At 48.8% G+C, this 24,469-nt stretch overlaps 1 protein-coding gene across 1 annotated transcript in view; it reads right to left on the bottom strand.

The window, feature by feature from the left end:
- Window positions 1-24,469, bottom strand: part of LOC144120159 (neprilysin-2-like) — a 114,801-nt gene that overhangs the window by 537 nt on the left and 89,795 nt on the right. The gene's annotated exons all lie outside the window — the stretch shown is intronic.

Below are 24,469 nucleotides of genomic sequence, written 5' to 3' on the forward strand. Positions count from 1 at the left end.
CATCTCTGACATAACGTCGCGAACGCTGATGTTAACAGCGAAACTGCCTGGCGTTTCCTAATGGACAAGGCTAAGCTGCACACAACTTCTCAAGGCAGCATATCGATTGGCTAAGCAGTTATTTTTCTGTGGCACGTTCTCGCCCTTTTCCGACCACTAAAGCATTTTTTTTCAAGACCAATATCGCTGCCCTATTTTTTTTATTTTTTAAACACTCGTGAAAACTTTTTATAATGCGAATGGCTTCACTATGCCTCGCGCGGAATACTGGAATCGCCCAACGACGCCGTGCCTGTTCGCGCGCCAACTTTCGCTGGCGCTCCCGACGGGCGGCTTCTTCCGGGGAGCGCGCGAAAATTGAAAAAATTGATGTTAACAGCGAAACTGCCTGGCGTTCCCTAATCTACAACGCTAAGCTGCATTTAACTTATCAAATCCAGAGGATCAACTGGCTAACAATTGGAAAATTGGTTGTTTCGGAATCTGTACACATTTCTTATTCTGTAAATAGTTTGCGCGTATTACCTCTCCCCCTATCCTCTCTTCCTGTCCCCTCACCTCTCATTTCATTTCTCCATTCTGCCCTATATCCTTTATTTCCGCGGTCCTAGCCCACGTGCTTCAGTAGCGATGGCAGATGCCGGAGCTAGCAAAAAATCTTATCCTTCCTCTTTATTATTATTTTAATAAACCACCACTACTACTAATTTTGGGGGAGATGAAATGGCGCCGTATCTGTCTCATATCTCGGCCGACACCTGAATCGCGCCATAAGGTAAGAGATAAAGGAGGGAGTGAGAGACGAAAGGAAGAAAAAGGAAGAAATAGGTGCCATATTGGAAGGCTCCGGAATAATTTCGACCACCTGGGGATCTTTAGCGTGCGCTGACATCGCACAGCACACTGCCGCCTTTGCGTTTCACCTCCATCGAAACGCTGCCGCCGTGGTCGGGTTCGAACCCGGGCACTCCGGATCAGTAGCCGAGCGCTCTAACCACTTGAAATTGAAAATTCGCTTCTGGGGAAAGGAAATGGCGCAGTATCTGTCTCACGTCTCGGGGGACACCTGAACCGCGCCGTGAGGGAAGGGATAAAGGAGGGGGTGTAAGCAGACGTTTACACCCCCTCGCCAGCCTAATGGAAACACGTTAGCATAACGTTCATTGAGAGGCAAAAGCCAAAAAAAAGCGAATGGGAAATCATATCTGCGCCGTTCGGTAGTACCAGTCTACGCATTGACACATCATTTCATAAATAATCTTCGTGGTGAAACGATCGGCGCCACAGGATAGGCCGAATTGAGATTCCCTGCGGATCTGGAGAAAGTCACACCGACATTACTATTTTCGCCAGTTATGGTGCCATATTTCGAGTCTTGAAGTGTCTAATATCTCCTCCTAAGTTTACTATGGTGCGAACCTCCTGAGCGCCTGTTGTGCTGGTACTCGCCTTTGCTGCCGCATCGCCGGAACGCATAAACAACTGCAACAGCTGGGATCAGAGTACAATTCAAGCTCGGGCTGTTAAGTTAAAGCTTTCGCTTAATGCGTGTACGCAAACGATTCACGGATTTTTTCACCGCATCTTTTCTCAACGGGTCAGTGACACTGGGCTCATTATTGCACCGCGCGCGTTACATCGAGTTGCGCGATCGTTCGCGTATTCAGCGCCGCTCGCCGGACTGTAAATTTGTGCACTTAAAGCACAACCCCCGCACTTGTATTGAGTGGACTGCGAGGAAGCGTCGACCGGCCGACTTGGCAACCGTTACACAAATGTCTTCATTCCAAATAAGGTCCGCGAAGGGCGCACACATAGGAGCGAAGACCATACATACCGCGGCGCAACGCACGCTGGAAGGTACGCGTTGCTCGCTCGCAAAGAGGTGCCGCTGGCATGAAGCAGCGCTTTCTAGATTTGAAGTGCGTCCTTATAAATCGTCCACATTCAGAAGAGTTTTGACATTCATAACCAGCTGCACTTGCTGTTAAAACCTGCTAAGCACTGAATTATAAGCGACACAGGCTCAGCAACAAGTTAGCCGAGAAAGCTGTCAGGAATTCCATTCAGTAGACTTGTACATTGCCGTAACAAGGTATTGACGTTGCAGTGTCCCCATGATAGGGACATACTGTGCCCGCGTTCGGCATACTTCTTCTGATATATTACTTCTTACACTAGACACACTTTTTTAGTGTACTCATTCCTGAGCCTTAGAAGGTAACAGCAGCATATGCGGGAATGTTCGAGTAGTGCAGAATAATAAAACGTTATGCTCAGGGAAAAAAAGATATCGGAGCCATGCGGTGCTACTCAAAAGCGTCTGTTATGTCTCGCCGTGCAGTGGAGCTTACATCAATTGCAAACTTGACCCCACACACAGACAAGGTTATTAAGATAGCTATAGGCTGCTGTGTACCCACAGTCTTTGCACTGACACTGGAGCTGCGCTTCATGCGTTATGTCTTCACTCCCAGTTGGTGTACACGTCATTATTATTTTTGAATTTTCAGTTTTCACAGCAGTGTTCTCTTGCCTCAACCACAGCATCATTAAATGAACTTGCACTGAGGACGAATTTTGTTGTTCTTCCATGAGTAAGCATACTCACGTAGACACTATGCAAGGAATATTTTCATTACAACTCACAGAGGAGTGACACACAAGGTTTCACTTCAAGCAGCTGTGCCAAACACATCATCACCCCCTCAATTTTCAGCGGGAAGGGAGCAGTACCATTCAGTATCAGTGAGGTCATGTGCACCAAACAGCAGAGTAGACAAAGAAATGACGGTAGATTAAGGTAGGTGCGAAGCGGCTTTTATTCTTGAAAAATGAGACTGCCGTCCAATGGCACTCACCTATCCCAGCCATTCCAACCACAACTTCACAGAAATCACACAGATTCACTTGCAAAACATTATCGCCCCTATTAAAGCCCATTGTCGAAAATGCATACCAGTGTCCACCAGCAGTGTCCGTACAACATTTGAACATCCACACACAGTGAAACCTGAAGTGAATGAATTACAGAGCACCTACACAGAAACACTGTTCATGTGAATCCTTGCGGAGCTATACATCGAGTCAGGCACGCATCGAAGGGGGGGGGGGGGCGACCCCCCCCCCCCCCACCCGAAATCGCGCTCAACGCATCCCCCCCTCCAGCAGTGTTCTTGTTAGGCATGTTAGGCCCCTCTCCCAGTTTCGCCCTATACAACAGCCTGCCCCCCCCCCCAAAAAAAAAATTTTGGCTACGTGCTTAGATCGAGTACACACAGCAACTGGTTTCAAAGCAGTAAGCTAACCATGTAAATTAGATATGAAATGTGGGTAGCAATAAAGTGATATGCGCTTTCATAAAGCCGCATGAAGCCTTCTTGACAGCAAGTCACTCCTAAGTTGTGACACCAAAGCCTACCAGATACAAAGCGTGGTGGACATGAGGTTCCAGAAAATGTTTAACTAATAAACAGGCATTCATTCTTAAGCTATTTCACTGTATACTTGGTTTGGTTTATCGGGGTTTAACGTCCCAAAGCGACTCAGACTATTCACTGTATTCTGTATAGATTTAACTCTTACGTGAAGTGTGCCGCTAATTTACAATTTTTGTACATTAGGGCAAATTTATGTAGTACCATTGTAGATGAACACAGCACTAAGCTGCAGCATGGTGAATGGCGAAGTAATACTTTATAAACTATTTGTGTGAAAAAGCCAATGTCAACTAGGAATGCCCAACACCTTACTTTCTGTAGGAACTGTCACATGGCTCGTGCCATGTACATTTCATCAATCGTCTCTCAATGCGTGGAAAGGAGTAGCCTCATAATGCGTACTATTACATCAAAAGTAATCATAACTTCAAAGGCGAAGGGGCATTTTTTATATCGTGTTAAAGCGAGCTGCGTCGCCTGCCTGCTGTTCAAGTCTTGCTTCATAATTGTTAAAGAAATTTCGTGGCTTCATTGGGCACATGGTCTCCAGACCATCCCTCTACCCCTACAGCACTTACATGAGAAACAGTCAGTGACACCAGCAAAGCATCCTATGAAAGGGAACTGGTGTGAAGTAATGCCTGTCTTGCACACCCCAAGTCATTGGCTATATTTCTTGCCATTTTTGTATGAAACAGATTCACGGCCATCTTTCGTGGTTCAAGCAACCATAGCTAAGGTGCAGATAGGTTTGCTTCTCAGGATTTTATCAAGGAATAAATAAACGTGCGACGTGAATTTTGCATGGAGTATTTGCAAAGACTATAGATGTATACGCAATATTTGCAGTGAAGGGGCCCTTTTCATATCTGAGCCACTCTGGGTAATGTTGCGTGTCACAGACTCGATTTCTTTCTTACCACAGTTTGTGTGCAATATATTTCACATACATGCTTCAGGATGTCTTCCAGCCCTCTACATGAGGTCTTTAGCTAGGTGCCTAGGCACCTCCAGCAAAGTGTAGTTGAGCATGAATGGCAGGCGTTTTAAGCTGCACTGTTGAAAAAAAAAAACACCATCAGAACAGTGAAAATTGTTAGCTCTAAACGAAGGAGCACTAGGGTTTGCAGAAATTTCATAAAATTATGAGGACAGCCTCGGCAAAGAAGTGTAATTTCAGAAAACTAAAGCAATTAATAGACTATGCCCCCTCTTGCCCATTATGAATACATTTGACTTCGGCTTCTTTAAGCTTCTCTCGGCATGTATTTCGACGTATGTCGTTCGAGCAACATGTGAAAGTGCTTACTAGTGGGTTTCTGAGCAGAGTGCGTGCGTAAGCGGCAACCACCGAGGCTCTCGCTCGGGAACGTGGTGTCCGATAGCTGTGATGGATACACAAAAAAAGAAGGCTACGCAGCACGCGGACATTTGGGAGTATCACCTATCACGTCCACGTTTTCACGGTATCCCCCACGTACACGATCTGGGCTTTTACCTCCGCCACCTGTGCTTTTTCAATTTTCTCTGACGGGTTACTATAGCGGCATACCACCATCAACTGTGCTTTGCCGCCTCGGCTGGTGCCATGCGCTCGCGCTGTCCATGTGGGGCCACGTGCGGAGTAGAATAAACACAGTTGATACTTGGTGCCCGGTCTGTTCGCTTTGTCCGCGTCGCGATTCGTTTAGTTCGATGGGGACTAGGTCTCTGTATTTCTACAGTTTGGTGAACCCGGATGTGATAAACGCGGATAACGCCGCCATGGATGCGGCGCCCAAGCCCCGGGTCCCGGCTCATACGCTGGCTGCAGGGGACATCGCCAGCGTACACGTTTAGCTGCCGTCATTTTGGCCACGGAATCCTGCCATATGGTTCGCGCAAGTGGAGACTGTGTTGGACCCTCGACACATCACTTCACAACGCGTGTAATATCACCACGTCGTGTCGACGCTCTCCCCTGAGGTAATGGAGGAGTTTGACCACCCTTCCTCCCCGTATAATCATTTCAAGGCTACGGTCCTAGCACGGAAGACCATCTCGGAGCGCAGCCACCGGCAGCAGTTGCTCAACACTGAGAACCTTGGCGACCGTCGACCATCTCAGCTCCTCCATCGCATGCGACAGCCGCTCGGCGACCGCCCACAGGACGTCGACAGCCCGCTTCTCCGCGAGCTGTTCCTCCAGCGCCTGCCTCAGAACCTCGTGATCGTGCTGGCTGCAGCAGGCGATGTTACCTTGGATAAGCTCGCAGAGTTGACTCCCCGTGTCACGGACTGCTCTGGCCCGCGTTCTGTGGCTGCAATTCCTTCCGCCGCGTCGTCCGCTCTCGACGACCGGCAGTCAAGCCTCGAGGCTAAAATCGGCCACCTCACGAGCACCGTTGCCGCACTGCGAGCGTCGATTCCTCGTCGCTGCCAGCGTTCGTCTCACCAATGGTTGCGCCATCGTTCCATTTCCAGTCATTGATCGACCCCAGCCAGTGACGGGTTCTGCTGGTACCATCGCAATTCGGCGCCGCTGCGCGACAGTGCTGGCAGCCTTGCCAATGGTCGGGAAACGCACCGGCGAGTCACTGATGGCGGCCGGTGATTCTGGCTCTACAGCCAGCCGGCAACTATACGTCACCGACAGGATCTCGGGATGCCGCTTCCTTGTGGACACCAGTACACAGGTTAGCTTCGTGCCTGCTTTCTGCCTCGAACGGCAACGCGCTTTGGAAGCAGCGCCTTTGCAGGCGATCAACACCTCCCAGCTTGCTGCCTACGGACAGCGCTCAGTCACCCTCGATTTGGACTTACGCCGCACTTTCCGATGGATTTTCATTATCGCAGACGTGCGGTTTGCCATCCTCGGAGCGAACTTCCTCGCCACTTTAGTCTGGCTATCGACCTTCGATCTCGTCGACTGGCGGACCACACGACTCACTTTGTGAACGGTATCTTCGCCCCGGTGGCCACCCCCATCGTCCAAGCTGCCGCCCTCTGCCTTTGCTGCGATTGTGGCCGATTTTCCTGCCATCACACGGCCCAGCAACCTTTATCTTCCCGTCCGTCACACGGTCCCGCAACAAATAGTCACTATGGGCTGACCAGTGTTCTGCCGACCGCGCCGCCTTGCTGGCGACCGCCTCGTCATTTCCTGCCACGAATTCGAGCATATACTGCAATTGAGCATCATTCCGCTGTCGTCCAGCAGTTGGTCTTCGACGCTGCATATGGTGCCGAAACGTGACCCCAGCGATTGGCGCCCCTGCGACTACTTTCGTGCCGTCTACGCCCACATTCTCCCGGATTGATACCCTTTCCGACATTGCGGCCGACTTGCATGGCATGACCATATCTTCCAAGATTGACCTGGTGAAGGCCTATCATCAGATCCCGGTGGAGCCTGCAGACATCTCTAAGACTGCCTTTGTAACGCCGTTTGGCCTCTTCGAGTACGTCTGTATGCGCTTTGGTCTACGAAACGCTGCTCAGACATTCGAGCGCTTCATCAACGACGTCACTCATGACATGCGTTTTGTGTTCGCGTATCTCGATGATGTGCTGGTTGGCAGTTCCTCGTCAGAAGAACAGGCTGAACACCTGCGCCTGCTCTTTTCACGCCTCGAAGAGCACGGTGTTATCATCAATCCGTCCATGTGCGTTTTTGGCGTCGACGTCATCGAGTTCTTTGGCTATCGCATCACAGCGCAGGGAATTCGCCCTTTGGAGAGCAAGGCGCGCGCCATCCGCGACTTTCCTCGCCCCAAGTCGCATCGCAAGCTTCGCGAGTTCCTCGGCCTCCTGAACGTCAGCTGCCAAAACCGCCTTCCAAGCCGTCAAGAACACCCTTGCCGACACTACTCTGCTCATGCACCCGCTTGCCGACTCCCCGTTGCGTCTCATCACCGACGCCTCTGGTGTAGCTGTAGGTTCCGTCCTGCAACAGCTTCAGCACGACTGCTGGTGCCCGCTGGGTTTCTTCTCCCAGAAGCTGAAGCGCGCAGTAACGCGCTACAGTACTATTGGCCGTGAGTTGCTAGCTGTCTATCTCGCCAAACGACACTGGCGACACATCTTGGAAGGAGCCGTTTTTTATGTGCTCACGGACTACAAGCCCTTAACTTTTGCTTTTCGTGTGAATCAAAGCTCATACAGTGCACGAGAGATTCGGCACCTGTGTGTTTTCTGAATTTACGGTGGATATGAGACACATCAAAGGACCCGTGAACAGTGCCACCGATGCACTCTCCCGTGTCGGTGGTCTTGCATCAGGCGCCCTTGATTTCGCAGCGCTGGCTGCCGCATAGGCGTTAGACAGTGAGCTTCAAGCCCTTCAATCCAATCGTGGCTCTCTGACCTTGTCGCCAGTGCCCCTGTCGTTTTGCTCAGATAGCATCTTGTGCGACGTTTCCAGTGGTTCTACACGGCCTTTTGTGCCCACCGCGTTCCGCCGTCAAGTCCTCGAACAGCTGCACAATGCAAGCCATCCAGGCATTCGTGCTACGCAGCGGCTCGTGACGGCTACGTTCGTCTGGTCAAACGTGAACCGAGATCTGCATCGCTGCGCTCGAGAGTGCTTGGAATGTCAACGTGTCAATACAACGCGCCACACGTGGTCTTTCACCACCCAACCCGGCCCCCTGACCCTCGTTTCGACCAAGCACACGTCGACATTGTTGGCCCCTTTCCTCGATCACGAGGTTTCCAGTACATTCTTATGTGTGTTGACTGCTACACACGGTGGCCCGAAGCCTTTGCGCTGCCCGATATCAGGTCGTGTGCAAAGGCGTCCACTTTTGTCAGTGTATGAATTTCCAAATTCGGTTGCCCTACTGTAGTGGCGACGGATCGCGGCCGCCAGTTTGAGTGCGCCTTGTTTCGCAGCCTGACATCTCTGCTTGGCGTGCCCCATGTTCACCCCACCGCGTATCATCCCTCCGCGAACGGCATAGTTGAACGCTTGCACCGACACCTGAAGGCTGCCCTTGTTGCACCCGAAGCTCACACCTCTTGGCCCAATTTCCTTTGGTGCTCCTCGGCCTTCGATCAGCCTTTAAATAAGATCTGTGCTCGGCGGTCGAAATTGTCTATGGGACTAACGTCCGTTTGCCAGATGAGTTCTTCGTTTCGGCCTGCACCGATGACATCTCTCCGCCTGCCAACGTTGAACAACTACGCCTGCTCTTAAGGCACCTGCAACCCATCCCCACACGTTCATCGACTCACAAAGTCTTCGTGAGCAAAGACCTCGCCACGTCCACCCATGTCTTTTTGCGTCGAGACGTCATCAAGCCTTCGCTTACCCCTCCCTAGGATGGCCCTTATCCCGTCCTGAAGCGGGGCGAGAAAACTGAATCTGTCCTTCGATGGACGAGTAGAAATCGTCGCCATGGACCGCGTGAAACTCGCCAACATCGCGCATGTTTCTCTTTTAACCCGCTAACACGAAATCCCAAGCCCCACTTCTTCCAGTGACTCGGTCCGTGCAGTCCTGAAGCATTCTCATGGATGCCGTGCTGATGACTGTCATTCTTCCTCCCCGCGGGAGGGGGGGGGGGCTGTAGTGGCACTACCAACGTCAGCTTGTCAACATCAGCACTATCAACATCAGCCTATCAACCTCAACAGTCTTGTCGATACCTGGTTCCAGGCCTCTTCGCTTCATCCGCGTCGCGCTCCGATAATTTGTAGGGGGCTAAGTCTCTGTGCTTCTACAGTTACCATTTCGGATTTAGCGTTAGCACAGGCAAACTCACGCCACCGATCGAGAAAGGCAACCGACACAATCGATCACGCAAAAAATTCTGCCGGACTACTTCGGCGAAAATGCACTGTGATCCATGCTCAAGACCGAGTCTATTGAAAAGCTACCATATATGCTTATCTTTGAGCGATCGCGTTGCACATTCTGCGGCCCCCTCTCGACATACACTGTTAACAAAAATAAACCCAAATGGGAGTAAATGGCTTCTCCTCTAGCGCACACCCCAAAGGAGGTTTTATTTGCTCCATATAATTGGAGTATTTTATTTACTTCCTTATACAAGGGAGGTATTTAGGAGTACAAGGGAGTTTTTTACTGCCCACAGAATTGGCGTCCAAAATGGCGTCGTGTTTATTTATCCTCATTCAGGCTCTTTCTTACAGCAGTGCCAGCGGCGGAAACGGGCAGTAGCTGCGGGGGGCAGCCGGCAATTCAACTTGGGAAACTGCACTGCCCTAATGTGACTCCGCGTCGCGCGTTCTTTTCGCCGTCTGCAATTCCAGCGGCGCCGTATAGGCGAAGGTGGCAGGAGTCATCTGCTTGTTGCCTGCTTTTGCTGTGCGAGCTTGTTTGTTTTGCCGCGTTCGTAGATAAAGGTATATAGCATTAGAATAAATAGTTTAAAACTGAAAAGGAGTCGTGGCGTAGTTTTCACGTTCATGTATCACACTATGTTCGACTAAATACCAGATCAGAATAAGTTGAAAATAAAAACACCCTGAAGGTAGTTTTGCATGGCAGTCTTTGGCATCATATTCACTTTAAGGCTTGGTATTTCAATATGGCTGAGGAAAATGTAGCCTCATCAGCTTAATCAAGAGCTCAGAGTTAAGCTATATATTCTATCACAGTTCCATGTTATGCAACGCACTATAATCTGTAGCAACACACCGCGAGAACCACACTGAAAAAAACAGTGAGAATTAGGCCTAAAAAGGGGCTCTAGCGGGGTGGCGACACTAACAAAGGAAGGTCAGGTATGATTAGAGCACTGTAAGCTTCACAAGAGAAGTTCAGTTATGCAGCTTACTGGAGCGGAAAACGGCGACAAGCCGATATCTTGTACCACGGCAGGCGCCCGTGAAGGAGCAGGAGTGAGCAGAGATCCAGCGACGATGGAAACCAAGCGGTCGTCACTCGCCGCTATTATCAGACGACTGACCACAAGGAGACGAGACGCTAGGTGGCGGGGCGGAGGGCGCAAAATGCTGTTTTTTTACTCCTTTGGGGACTTGGACTTGGGGCACATTGAGACCAAGAAACTCCATTTGAAAATGGGAGTTATAAAGAGGAAAACCCTCCTTTATACCCCATTATTTAGCGCAGGGAGTAAAATATGTCATTTAGAACATTTTTACTCCATAGTCATGGAGTATAAACGGTGGCGACAACCATTTAAACTCCCATTTGGGTTTATTCTTGGTTACAGTGTAGCTAGCTGCGTAATCTGAATTGAGAACATAACATACCGTCGCCTCGACGTGTCCATTGCTGACTGCTACCAACTTATAAGTTAGCGGCAACAAACGCGGCAAATAAAAACCGCGACGACCGGAGTAGCCTCCAGCGGGCGCGGTGTTGCCGTGCCGCTAGATAATGGCAAGGGGGCCCAAGGTACTTACCTGTATTAATTGATAAACACGGTGCCAAGACGTTTCCGTTTGTCACAGACACCGGCGACAAAAGAACACTTCGCCTTCTCCACGGCATATTCCGAAAATAAGTTCGTCTGCTACCACGATTTTGCGGGTATCGACAGTCGCGGTGTCGACCTAAACTCGGTCTGATAGTCTTTGGTGCCCCCGGAGAATGTCAAAATTAAGTGCTTACCGTGAAAGACTCGATTAGGCCCCACAAAACCGCGAGAATAGCGACACAAGGAAGCAACGGCCATACATTCATAAGCGACGGTCTATGCGAGGACCTCTACTCATGCCATGTTGCCAGACTTTGCAGGGCACCTGAAGTTGCGTTTACTAGCGAATATATGCGCGCTCCTCCGACCCATCTGTTTGCGCGCTCTCCAATTGGCCAACTCCTCGACTCCGCCCACCTGCCCTCGGACTACGCCTTGGCTCCGCCCACCTGTGCCTGGCACCCGTTCCCCGTCTCCGCACTACGCTGCACCTGTGCTTGGCGCTTGCTCTCCTCTCCCCACTACCCTGCACCTGTTCTTGGCGCTTGCTTTCCCTTCCTTACTACGCTGCACCTGTGCTTGCTCTCGCTCTCCCCACTACGTTCCACCTGCGTTTGGCGCTTGCTCTCCCTCTCCCTACATACGCTGCCCCTGTGCTTGGCGCTTGCTCTTCCTCTTCCCCCATATGCTGCATCTGTGCTTCGTGCTTGGTTTCCCTCTTCCCACTTCGCTGCACCTGTGCTTGGCGCTTGCTGTTCCTCTCTCCACAATGCTGCAGCTGTGCTTCTTGGGGCTTGCTATTCCTTTCCCACTGCGCTGCAGCAGCGCTTCTTGGCGCTTGCTCTCCCTCTCCCCAATATGCTGCACCTGTGCTTGGCGCTTGCTCTCCCTCTCCCCAATATGCTGCGCCTGTGCTTGGCGCTTGGTTTCCCTCTCCCCAATGTGCTGCACCTGCGCTTGGCGCTTGGTTTCCCTCTCCCCTATGTGCTGCACCTGTTCTTGGCGCTTGGTTTCTCTCCCCAATATGCTGCACCTGTGCTTGGCGATTGGTTCCCTCTCCCCAATATGCTGCACCTGTGCTTGGCGCTTGGTTTTCTTCTCCCCAATATGCTGCACCTCTGCTTGGCGCTTGGTTTCCCTCTCCCCAATATGCTGCACCTGTGCTTGGCGCTTGGTTTCCCTCTCCCCAATATGCTGCACTTGTGCTTGGCGCTTGGTTTCCCTCTCCCCAATATGCTGCACCTGTGCTTGGCACTTGGTTTCCCTCTCCGCAATATGCTGCACCTTTGCTTGGCACTAGCTCTCTCTCTTCCCAATATGCTGCACCTGTGCTTGGCGCTTGGTTTCCTTCTCCCCAATATGCTGCACCTCTGCTTGACGCTTGGTTTCCCTCTCCATAATATGCTGCACTTAGTTCCCTCTCCCCAATATGCTGCATCTGTGCTTGGCGCTTGCTCTCCTTCTCCCCAGTGCGGCCAGAGTGCGCCGAAGCCACCGAATGCGTCGGCGGTCAAGCGCAGCTGGAGTATAGAGGGCCTCGCTTTCGCCGACGTGACGTCGCCGTGCAGCGCGCGCGCGCGTTACGCCACCGTATAAACGCGCCTTAGCAGAGCCTGCGCTTAGCCGCTAACCAACGTATTCGGTGGCGGCATCTAAGGGAGCCACTGAAATCCCCTGCACACTCACTGAATAAAAACAAAATCTTGTGCCGAGGCCAGAAATCGAACCAGGGCCTGTGGCGTTAGAGGCGGAGACGCTACCACTCCACCACGACGGCGCAAGCTTCAACCGCGGATAAAGGTGCATCTAGTGAATGCACTCTTCCGATGCAGAAGTCGCCGCGCTTTCGCTACGTATATCCTAGCCAAACAGAGCTACGCCATTAGCAATTTTTTTTTCGTTCGCTGAGGTGGAGTGGTACAACGCCACGATGATGACTTCGGTGGTGGTCAGTGAAATGTGCATATTCTGCCCTCTCAGGAACCGGTCTGCCGCATAAGACCGACGACGTCACCATCCATACCAGCGAGCAGAGATGTATGGAATTCTATTGTTATTACTGGGCAACTGGAAGAGGCTTCAACTAACCAATAAACTTTATTTTAAAAGGTCTCGTATTTTTTGTAATTAACGAATGAGCGCTGGCCTGATCCAGTGGTAATGATCAGTGTAATTATATATGGCTTAGCCAAGCCGCTAGTCAACAAAACATAATCTTTGATTTAGAAGTGCAGACACAGCGCTCGCGCTGTTTGCTTGTCCGACTTCGAGGCATAATAATCCGCCTATATGTCTTTGAACATTATACATTTGAAAGCGTTTTTGAACGCTGTGCTCGCGCGACTATCAAAAACCAGCCCAAAGGCGCTTCTCAAAAAATTCAAAGAAGTCTCATTTTATTGAATTTTTAAAATGAAAAACCCGCTTTTTCTGCTTGACTTTAGAGAATTCACTGCCACACTGCGCCGAGGGCGCGTGCTTAATGGTGATCCTCAATGAAAAATAATAGCGTAGTGCAAGTGTATTCGCTAAGCCGATTTTGTGCGCAGTTTTAGCAACGTCCAGAAACGAAGCAGTGTCGTCGTAATTTAGAGTTATACTTTGCGCACATGCGAAATATTAGGCCGGCGCTTCATAAACGCACGCTGCCACGCGGTAGGAGATTCCTACACATCCGTACGCCGTGCCCTAGGTGTGACTGCGCCTCTCCCCGTGTTTTCCGATTTGCTATTTCCCACCTTTTCTGCAAACCGTAATGTTGCAAATTGTTGCTTTTCTGTATTTTATTGTTCAGTTGCGTAATTATCATTCAGGTCTATAGCTCTTGCACTCGTTTTTGCTTATTTACCTGCAATTTTTTCTTTTGCTTTCAAATATCACTTTTATTGATGAAAAATATACGAAGTAGTTGCGAATCAAATTCAACGTGTTTCGATAGTTTTTTGCGTCTTTTCTGCGTGAAAGTTATACAGCAACAAAAAAATTTCAGGATTTTTCTACGACCGGCAAATAAATCTACTGACAGCTGTCTTTAGACACATGTTAACCCAACTTGTGTGCCAAACATACCGTATATGAAACTATGAATGAGCGCGAATTCTGCTTGCATATCTTATTTACTGTGTTATATTTTTGTCATTCTATGGTAACATTTTAAGCCATTTTGAACTAACGAAAGCCACATCACATGGCCCCTCAAAATACGCGAGTGTCTGAAGTCGTTTTGGCGAAATCCATCTAGAAGCTGTGCGTTTTTCTCTTCTAAGTTTTCCGGCGCTGAACATAATGCTTTTCCTGAGGCTTTGCAACAACGCTTTGACGCTTCCGCGTTTACCGTCGATTTTCAAGCCGCCGCGGGGGCTCAGTGGTTATGGCGCTCAGCTGCTAACCCGAAATCGAAGGTTCTATTCCGGCCGCGGCGGTTGAATGTCGGTGGAGGCGAAATTTCAGAGCGCCGTGTAGTGTACGATGTCAGTGCACGTTAAAGAAACCCGGATCGTCGAAATTTCCGGAGCCCTTCACTACGGTGTTCCTCATAGCCTTAGTTGCTTAGGGACATTAAACCCCCTAAATCCAAACTCACCTTGTTTTTTATACGTATTGCCTTCTGAACTGACCGTCACTCATTCTCTGAGAATTCTTAACCACTTTCACACGTTTCGACACCCTTCTCTTCTCCAAGTCCCATATCTCCACACCTCTTCTCCCGCCGCACCGTTTTCCAGGTAGCGCGCTAACTGCACAACCCGCGAAGCGCTATTCTTTCTTTGTGATTTTACTGAGTTTCTTCAAGCTGTTTTCCCTTGCGCACAGCTACGCGCTTCGCCGTTCGTGCGGGTCTCAAAAGCTCCCTTTCCCCACCTTTCAGCTGGAAATTGAATTGAACTTTATCCCTTCCTTTACGGCGCGGTTCAGGTGTCCAACGATATATGAGAGAGATACTGTGCATTTGTTTGTTGGCGGCGGCCGCATTTTTATGGAGGCAAAACGCTAAGGCGCCCGTGTGCTGTTCGATCTCAGTGCACGTTAAAGATAATTGAATAATAATTGTTTTTTTGGGGGGGAAAGGAAATGGCGCAGTATCTGTCTCATATATCTTTGGACACCTGAACCACGCCGTAAGGGAAGGGATAAAGGAGGGAGTGAAAGAAGAAAGGAAGAATAGGTGCCGTAGTGGAGGGCTCCGGAATAATTTCGACCACCTGGGGATCCTTAACGTGCACTGACATCGCACAGCACACGGGCGCCTTAACGTTTTTCCTCCATAAAAACGCAGCCGCCGCGGTCGGGTTCGAACCCGGGAACTCCGGATCAGTAGTCGAGCGCCCTAACCACTGAGCCACCGCGGCGGGGCACGTTAAAGATACCCAGGTGGTCGAAATTATTCCGGAGCCCTCCACTACGGCACCTCTTCCTTCATTTCTTCTGTCACTCGCTCCCCTTTATCCCTTCCCTTACGGCGCGGTTCAGGTGTCCAACGATATATGAGACATGCGCGCCATTTCCTTTCCCCAAAAACCAATTATTATAATTAAACTGTTTGTTGGGGAAAGGAAATAGCGCAGTGTCTGTCTCACATCTCGACGGACACCTGAGCCGCGCCGCAAGGGAAGGGTAAATGAGGCACTGAGATAATAAAGGAAGAGGTGCCGCAATGGAAGGCTCAGGAATAATTCTGACCACAGCTATAAACTTTTTCTCGCGGCCACAAAAGCTGTGTAAAGGGTAATGACTCCCCTCCCTCCAGCACTGTGGCGCCCTGCAGCACAACCAGCGCGACAAAAAAGCATGCACACTTGAGCCGGCACTGTTCGTAGTCTGTGGAAGAGAAAAGCCACATCTTATACGTTATGAGAGCTCCGACGCGGTTCAGTACCCTGGCCTGCAAGATATTATTTGTAAGTACTACAATGCTTTTATCTTGAGATACGTTAGGAAGTGAACGTGGCTGTGGGAGTAAATGCTTTGACAACATGGACTATATTTTTTCGGGCAGATAATGAGAACGAGAAAAAGCAAGAGGACGACTTCTCTGTACCTACTCTCATTGCGAACTGTCTGACTTGACGTCGTGCGCAATACAAATCTGCCCGAATGGTAAGAACTTCATTTTTCGTCTTTAGTGAGATGAATTCACCAAACTTTCACTACTTTGTTTAACACCGAATTCGAATTCATCTGCAGCGCTGGATTAAGGGCGGGAAGGGGGGGGGGGCTAAGGGGGCTGCAGCCCAGGGCCTCACCTCGGACGGTAGGAGAAGGGGGCCCATTTATTCTAACCTGCTTATTATATGGAACCATAGGCAAAGGAACTTCGAGCGACATCTATGAAGCGAGAAAACCAGAACGAGCAGACGGGGCCCCCCGCCTAATGTAATAGCATGCGTTTAGCCTCATCGTTTGGGGAGATCTTGCCGAGCTGCAAAAACAGGAATCCCCCGCAACCCCGGCGGGGCTCTATTACGAAGCGAGGTGCGTTTGCTTGGAAGAGTTTTCGTGGTTTCCTGTCAGTCCGTCTCTCCAGTGCTGTCTGGAGAGGAGGGACAAGGGGGAAACACCTAAAACATGTAATGTGGGATAAGGACCCAAATCTCCCTTTCCCCTCGTATCCACCACGCCGCCCTCCACCTCTCAAATAGTTCCGCCGCTGTCCTTCTTACAGAAAGGATGTGCTGCAGTACCCAACAGTGCCTCCCATTCGACTTTTCTTTAGCGTGGTAGTTTTTGGGCGGGGGAGTATGAGTCCGATAGCAGATGATGATGAGTCTGATGGCAGAGTCTAGGCAGGAAAGGAAAGAAGACGTCACACGTGCTTTTGTCCGCGTGCCGTGGGGCATGGAATGTTCACTGTTCGGGCTAGGGTTGTGGAAGAGCGAAGGGGGAAGTTGGAGAGCTGGACACAAAGGCCTCTCTCCAGGGCCCATTCCTGCCTAGTGGCGGCGCACCCTCGCGCGGGCTCGACTGAAAAAGTAGGTCAGACTGGCCGCCGAACTTTCCAGAAAGAAGTAGAAAAAGATGACTCAGAGGCGACGGAGGGAGCGTAACTTTGCCCGTGCTAGGAGTCGCCCTCTCCCCTTCGTTCTCGCGCTCGGCGTCGACGGGGCGAAAGAGAAGTCGTGAACCTCCCAGAACAGACGATTGCTCCTAGCCAATAGGAAGACGAGACCGGAACGGGAGAAGAAGAGAATTTGTACAAGGAACTCTGCGTATGTGAACGCATGCTTTGGCGCTAGCAACAGACAGACGCGGCGCGTGTCTATGAAAGGAAGTTGATCGCGGGCTGCGATTCAGCCCCGAGCCGCCGGTTAAGCTTGCATAAGCCCGCCCGCTTAGGAGCCCCCGTGGAACGCACTACTCTCGGCCAGCCACGGACCATCCAGGCAGCGTGCGCCAGTCTTCGGGACGGCCACCGTTGGACACCTGCGGTCGCGTCGGACTGACGAAGTGCCCGGTGCGGTCAACAATTAGCAGCTATTCATGCGAAAATGCCCGGTCGGAAGCATCAGAGGGGTGTGTGTAAACGAAAGGAGAAGTTAGAAAGAGGAGAGCGTGAAAAGAAGCTACCAAAGATGGCAAAGTACCTGCTAAATGCAGCTTCCGCGGAGCAGCATGATCGCTCTACCCAGAGTCCTTGTCAAATTCCCAATAGTACCGACTGCGCTTCCAGGGAGGACTTGCCAACTCTATCAGCACGGTTTCCTGGGAAGAAGCAAGGTTTTACTCACCTTGGTTGTCTGGATCCTGTGGAAACCGTGCCAACCTCGGTCATCCATATTTCTGGGCACCCGACGCTAACCGGGCCCTGTCCTATTCCTGAGTCAGCAACGTCTATGCTTCTCGGCCGGGTCCCTGCCACAGAGCTCCAAGTGTCCGGTCCGCCACGCCAGATTTCTACTACTGCTGATCAACAGGTGCCAAATCTCCCCGATGAGCCTCCTTCTACTGACGAGCGCCAGGAAATAACACTCCAAGAAAAGACTTAGTTGTTTCCTGTTAGTTGGTTTCAAATAACCATGTTCCCACCCACAAAATGTGCCTCGAGAGGACGAATGAGACGGCTTCTCGTTGCGGCAACAGAGAAATACAGACACCCCCGCTGCAAGAGGTACGTTGCGAGATTCTCCGAAGTGGCCCTGCTAAGTGGCCGGATGTAATTACTGACAGCTTTCGGAGTGTATGCCTTTAGGAAGGGCCTTTGTATTTTCAAAATCGGGCAGAAAATTTTCCGTCTTCCAAAAGGCAATACAAAACTCAGAAACGCTATACGTCACCTCATCTTTTCGTGCGAAAGGCTGTACATGGGGAAGCGTACGAGCGACACTGGTTAATGTACTTGGAGTCCAAAGGTTCCGTTTACTGTTTCATGTGCAAACTATTTTCGATTTCATGCAACCCTAGTGCTTTCACCACGCACGGCTTTTCTGATTGGAAAAGAGCAGAAGAAATGGTTTGCACACAAGAGAATAGCGTCCAGCACCGGAACTGCGTGGCAGCATGGCTCGCCCGCTCTAACTCGAGCAGCACAATTGATAAGAAGCTGGTTAAGCATCTTGTCATTGAGCGCAACCTAGGGTTTAGGGGATGTGAGGAGATTTTTGGTTCAGCGAGAAATGCCAATTATATGGGAGAGCTTGAGGCCATTGTCAAGTTCGATCCCTTTCTCGAGGAGCACATCAAACGCTACGGGAACAAAGGAAAAGGTCACCCATCGCATCTGTCAAAAACCATTTGTGATGAATTTATCGAGCATATGCCACTGCTGTCAAGGAAAATCTCGTTGACGAAGTGACAGGCGCAAAATACTTCTTAATTGTTGATTCGACTCCAGACATTACTCATGTTGATCAGCTGTCAGCTGTTTTACGATACTATTTAAATGGGAAAGCGTACGAACGCTTTCTTGGATTTGTTCCAGTTGAATAGCATACCGGCTTGTATATTTTCGATACCATGATGTCTCTCTTGACCACCAATGGCATCTCAACTGATGATTGCAGGGGCCACGCTTATGATAATGCGAGTAATATGTCAGGAAAATACAAAGGACTGCAAGCTCAAATCAAACACCTGAACGAATTGGCAGTCTACGTCCCGTGTGCTGGTCATTCACTGAACTTAGTTGGCGCGTGTAGCGTTGACAGTTGCCTTGAGGCAGTCGAATTTTTCATTGTAATTCAGAGACTGTATGTGTTCTTTGCTTCCTCACCTAAGCGACGGAGGTATCTTTTGGACAGCATGGGTGGAACTGGCCAGCAGCTTGTTTTGAAAAGTCTCTGAGACCAGGTGGTCAAGACACGCTGAATCATGTAAGGCCATTCTGGAAAATTTTAGTGCAGTATTGTGTTGCCTTGAAGCTATATCAAAGAACGAGGAAGAAAACGGTGACACCATGAACGAAGCGCACTCTCTCGTCAAGAAAACATCAAAACTAGAGGCTGCATTCATGCCGATTTTCTGGAGTTAAATCTTGGAGCGCTTTGACAAAACGAGCGTAGCACTTCAGAAACCAGGCCTAGACATTTCAACTTCTTTAGACCTGCTGAGCTCTCTAGAAGGCTTTGTTAATTCTTTGCGACCTCTCTTTAATACCTTCGAAGAGAGAGCACGCATGCTAAGTACCAATCAATGTTATCAGGATGAGGAAAAACGCATCATTTTGAGTAAGCACCCGGACCGAAAAAGCGATAGTGCGCTACAAGGTAGAAAAAAGTTTATCGTAGAGACCTACAATGTTGTACTTGACAGCCTAGGCTCTGCTTTGCGAGTGCGAAAGGCTGCCCACACTGAACTCTGCGAAAGGTTCGGATTCTCAAAATTGCTGACAGAAGTTGGGAGCGAGGCCTCTCTAGAACAGCAGGCTGAGAAGTTGGTGAAAACCTACAAAATGATGTGGAGGCACCATTTTCTGCCGAAATCGTTCAGTTTGCGTTAGTCTGTGTGCCAGGACACGAGTTCCCTTGGAAAAATGAAGTTGGTGCACGAAAGGAAGTTTATTGGTGTGTTTTCAAACCTTTCTATTGCTTTGCGAATGCAATTAAGCATACCCGTGGCAAACTGTGAGACCGAACGATCGTTTTCAAAGTGGTCGCTGATAAAAAATCGCCTTCGTTCGAGCCTCCTTCACGACAAGGTGAACTCGCTTGCTATCATGTCTATTGAAAGTGACCTCCTCCGCGATCTATCGTTCGAACAGACTATATCTGATTTCGCCAAAGCGAAGGCGCGAAAGATGCCATTTTAAAAGAGGATTGTTACATGAAGAGTTCCAATAAGTTCGCTGTGTCGCCTCCAAGCCTCCACGTTGCCAATGAAACGCTGAGCCGTGTAATTAAAGGTATGCAAATCTTTGTTGTTCGTTTCTTGTTTGTTTTTCTTGTGATATTTAGCGTGCTTATAAAGAACTGTATTTTTGTTGCTTTTGATAGTGCCACGCTTATTTGGTGTCGTTCTTGCTTGTCTTACCTTTAACGAAAATATTTTCGAATGATGTTTTGCCATTACATTTGGTAATTTTCATCTGTATTTTAGAGCATTTTTATGGTGTTTGTATTGCCTTAAGTATTGTACATATCTATTGCATATTTATAGCGTAACGTGTACAGCGATTACTGAAGTCTGATGCTTGAATTTTAATAATGTTTTGGATACAATCATGCGTCTCCTCGCGGGATTAAACTTAGTGATGCAAACAAAGCCTAGCTTCGAAAGGATCGACACCAGAGCTGTGTTGTCTTTTCTACGTTCTTGTTCGTCTTGAGTGCACTAAACTTTTTCTTAAAGCCAAGCTTTTGCTGAAAAAAGAATGCAGATTAATCACAAAGGGAACATATGTGTTGGTGTTTACAACAGCACGCGTTTCAAGCAAGTTTTGTTGTTTTCCTTATAATAATAATAACAATAATAATAATCCCGTTGATCGAACTTCGTTCTTTTTTATTTGGTGGAATTAAAACGAAACATGGCATATTTCCAGTAGCGTAGCAGGTGAAAAGGGGGGGGGGGGGGTGTCAGTATAGGGAAAGGAGGCCTGCATGCGCAGTTGCCCAGGGCCCCCATTTTTCTTTATCCGGCTCTGTTCATGTGAGCAGACATCTGATGCATTCGTTAATACCATTTTTATATACCGCTTGTGCGCGATAGGAATCAGAACCGCTTAGTCGTCCACTGCAGACCTGTCGGTAAGCATATGTGTAAACTCGGGTTTCCAAAGGCGAGTCGCAAACGTCGCGCGACCGGCTTTGGGCGATTAGACACAGCTTCCGAAGCACTCGGAAAGCGAGGAGGGAGCGTAGCAAATCAATTTGAACTTCTCGCGCGACCTCTCGACTCGAAGGTGCGAGCCCGCCTTAAAACTTCTATAGGGTTTCTCTTTGGCTTCCACGCTTGCAGGCAAGACGGAAAAGCCGAAATTTCTGTTTAAAACTTTTGCCCAAGTTATATCTCAATGAAAAAAAAAAAAAGGCGTTACTGTGGACTGTCAAACAGGTGTTTTTGTGAGGTTTTCAATTCAGAGTTTCGCATCCTATGCTACATGGACTTGAAGCTACTAAGATAAACTGCTTGATTTTAAGAAAAAAACAAAGGTGCCTTGCGTGTTTTGCGTTCAGCGTATTTCGCGAAAAGGCATAATCCGTATTTTTAACCCATCCAAAAAAAACCTTGTTAAAAAATGTTTTGACATCCGTGCGGAGGAGATTCTACAACCTATGCATCTGTATTTGAATAATAAATGAGCTCGCAATAGAGAGATACATAGTTATGATATTAAAACAAAATAATGCATTAATTTGCTTTCAGTATCACATTAATTTAGTTTTGTCGCATTGAATATGTTTACTGAGGGTGCGACATTGCGCTTTAAACTGAAGATAAATCATTTGGTACAAGCCAAATTTAGTAAATTAATTTTCACTTTGCGCAACTAATGTGTTATTAGTTCTTACGCATAAATTGCAAATTATTCTGCAGAATGTGTCGCGAGTGTCTTCACGCGGACTGTACCCCACAAAATTCGTTGTTACTTAATCATTTCTGTTTTTGTCCTGTGACGTACATTAATTAGGCTCATCATGACATCATGCATCTCTTTGCAGGCTCAACGCAAGTGAGGTCATCATGCAAGAGCTTGACGGGGAATTTCTTTGAATGCACTGCACCAGTACTCTTAGAAGAAGAGTGCCACGATTACTTCCGATATAACTGATCAGTTTACTGGAGGACTGCTCCGTAACGCACTTTGTATGTCAGCCGTGCCAAAGCAGCTTGCCGAGCTCCGTTGTGCTACCTGAATCATCGGTACGCAGCAAACTTGAAAATAAATGATTTTTCCACAACCTCAACCACCATGCTTTGGGGCCCTCCTTTTCATTACTCAACACTATGGCTGGTGGTTAGCGCAAACCATCCTGCCTGCGCTAGAAGCTTGATGCTTGTAACTAGGTGCAATAACCGGGTCTTTTTCCTGAATTATTTGCCCCCCTCGTTTATGAATATTTGCTATCAAGAAGGGTACATTCACAGCGCCGGTCATTGCCCAGGGGGGTATGTTGCATGTGCGACTGTCCGAAAGCAGGATACCAATATTTGAAAGGTGGATATCAATTTTTGAAAGCTGGATGCGCCACTGCTCGAAAGCTAGATACCAGTGTTTGAAACCTGGATGCAAGTGTTCGAAAGCTGGAAATCCAGTCCAAAACCTTTACTAGACTATGTTTCGGCGGGAACGCCAGGCCTGCGTTGGCCTCTCGATCGGCAAAACGTTGGACCAAAACTGGCCTTAAAGTGCGGCCAATGTGTCAGAGTGGTAGCGCTTTGCCTAAAGGCCAATGCAGGACCGCCATTCATGCCAGTTTGTGCCAACGAACGCCCGGCGTTCGTCGAATGCTGTTGTGCTGCCTAGGTATATCCGCGGCTTTTAAGCATCTTTGGCAAGCGACCCGCTCATGTTGCGGTTGGCAACCGGACGAACCCATAAGCTGCATATCGCAGCCAATGGCCGACATTGCTCAGGTCTGGTCGCCTGCTGTTGATATAGCCCGGCGATGCACCTCACCATTGGCTGCATATTGCGTGCAATTTCAGCCAATGGAGAGCTTGAAAGCCGCGGGTATACCTGAATGAGCACTGACAGGGGACCGAACGGACGCGAAATGGTCAACGGAAAATAAACACCTTAAAGGGTAGAGCAATTGCTCGCCATAGGGAGTGCGCAGAGTACTGGCCAGAAGCGGAGGTGGCGGTGCGTACACATGTAATGAGCGGCAGAACACGGCGCCCTTCATTCATTTGCTGTGCACCGCGCTCACACAAATGAATAGCACACCAGGCTTTCACAATGCTGGGCTTTGTTGCCCGTCACAAAAAACTTGTGTGATTAAAAACGGAAGAACGGTTTAAAAAACTGGATGTCGGTTCAGACACATAAGAATCTAAGAAGGGCACCATATCTGGTCGTCATCTAAACAATGCACGTGAAAAACAAAGGTTTTCATGTGGGCTTTCATTTCACAACCAGGGCCAAGGCTATTGCTGGCTTGAAATGTCATGTATTCGAAGTAGTTCAAGTGTTGCGCTATTCAGTCACATGAAATGTAAATGATTTGGTTTATATAGGGGTTTAACGTTCCAAAGCAACTCAGGCTATGAGAGACGCCGTAGTGAAGGGCTCCGGAAATTTCGACCACCTGGGGTTCTTTAACGTGCACTGACATCGCACAGTACATGGGCCTCTAGAATTTCGCCTCCATTGAAATTCGACCGCCGCGGCCGGGAGCGAACCCGCGTCTTTCGGGCCGGCAGCCGAGCGCCATAACCGCTCAGCCACCGCGGCGGCTGAAATGTAAATTATATGGCAGCAGTTATAGGAGTTTTATAGAAAGGCAAGAAATAAAATCGGAGGAGACACTTAAGCTCCCAGATGAGGGTATGAAACGGTACAGCTCTTAGCTAAAAAAGGATGTGCTAAAAATGCATTTCGAACACATGTTATTCCCGGGTTAGAACCCGATAGCGGCGGCTGCGTTTTTATGGAGGAAAAACGGTAAGGCGCCCGTGTGCTGTTCGATGTCAGCTCACGTTAAAGATCCCCAGGTGGTCAAAATGATTCCGGAGCCCTCCACTACGGCACCTCTCTCTTCCTTTCTTCTTTAAATCCCTCCTTTATCCCTTCCCTTACGGTGCGGTTCAGATGTCCAACGATATATGAGACAGATACTGTGCCATTTCCTTTCCCCCAAAACGAAATATTATTATTATTGAACACATTGTATTAAATTCATATTAACTTTGCATTTGTTGTTTCTATGCTTAAATTGTAATACGAATGATTTCTAAGCATCCTACGAGTAATATTTTGAACATTCTTACAAATGCATCAAAAATGCATATTCTGTCCGCTTAGTGCATTTATTACGCCTTGAAAATATACTTTAAATGTACAATAATGCATTAAATATGTACTAAAAATATACAAGGAATACATTAGAGTTATACTAAAATATACATGAAATACATGAACTGTAAACTGAAAATATACAAATAATACATAAAAAAATCTATTTACTTCGGCACGGCGTAAAAAAGGTGTACTAATCGCATTCACCGGATAATACTGTTCAATGTTGTCAACAGAAGTAATCAATGA

Source organism: Amblyomma americanum, chromosome 2 (genome assembly GCF_052857255.1).
Source record: "Amblyomma americanum isolate KBUSLIRL-KWMA chromosome 2, ASM5285725v1, whole genome shotgun sequence".
NCBI classification, from domain to species: Eukaryota; Metazoa; Arthropoda; class Arachnida; order Ixodida; family Ixodidae; genus Amblyomma; species Amblyomma americanum.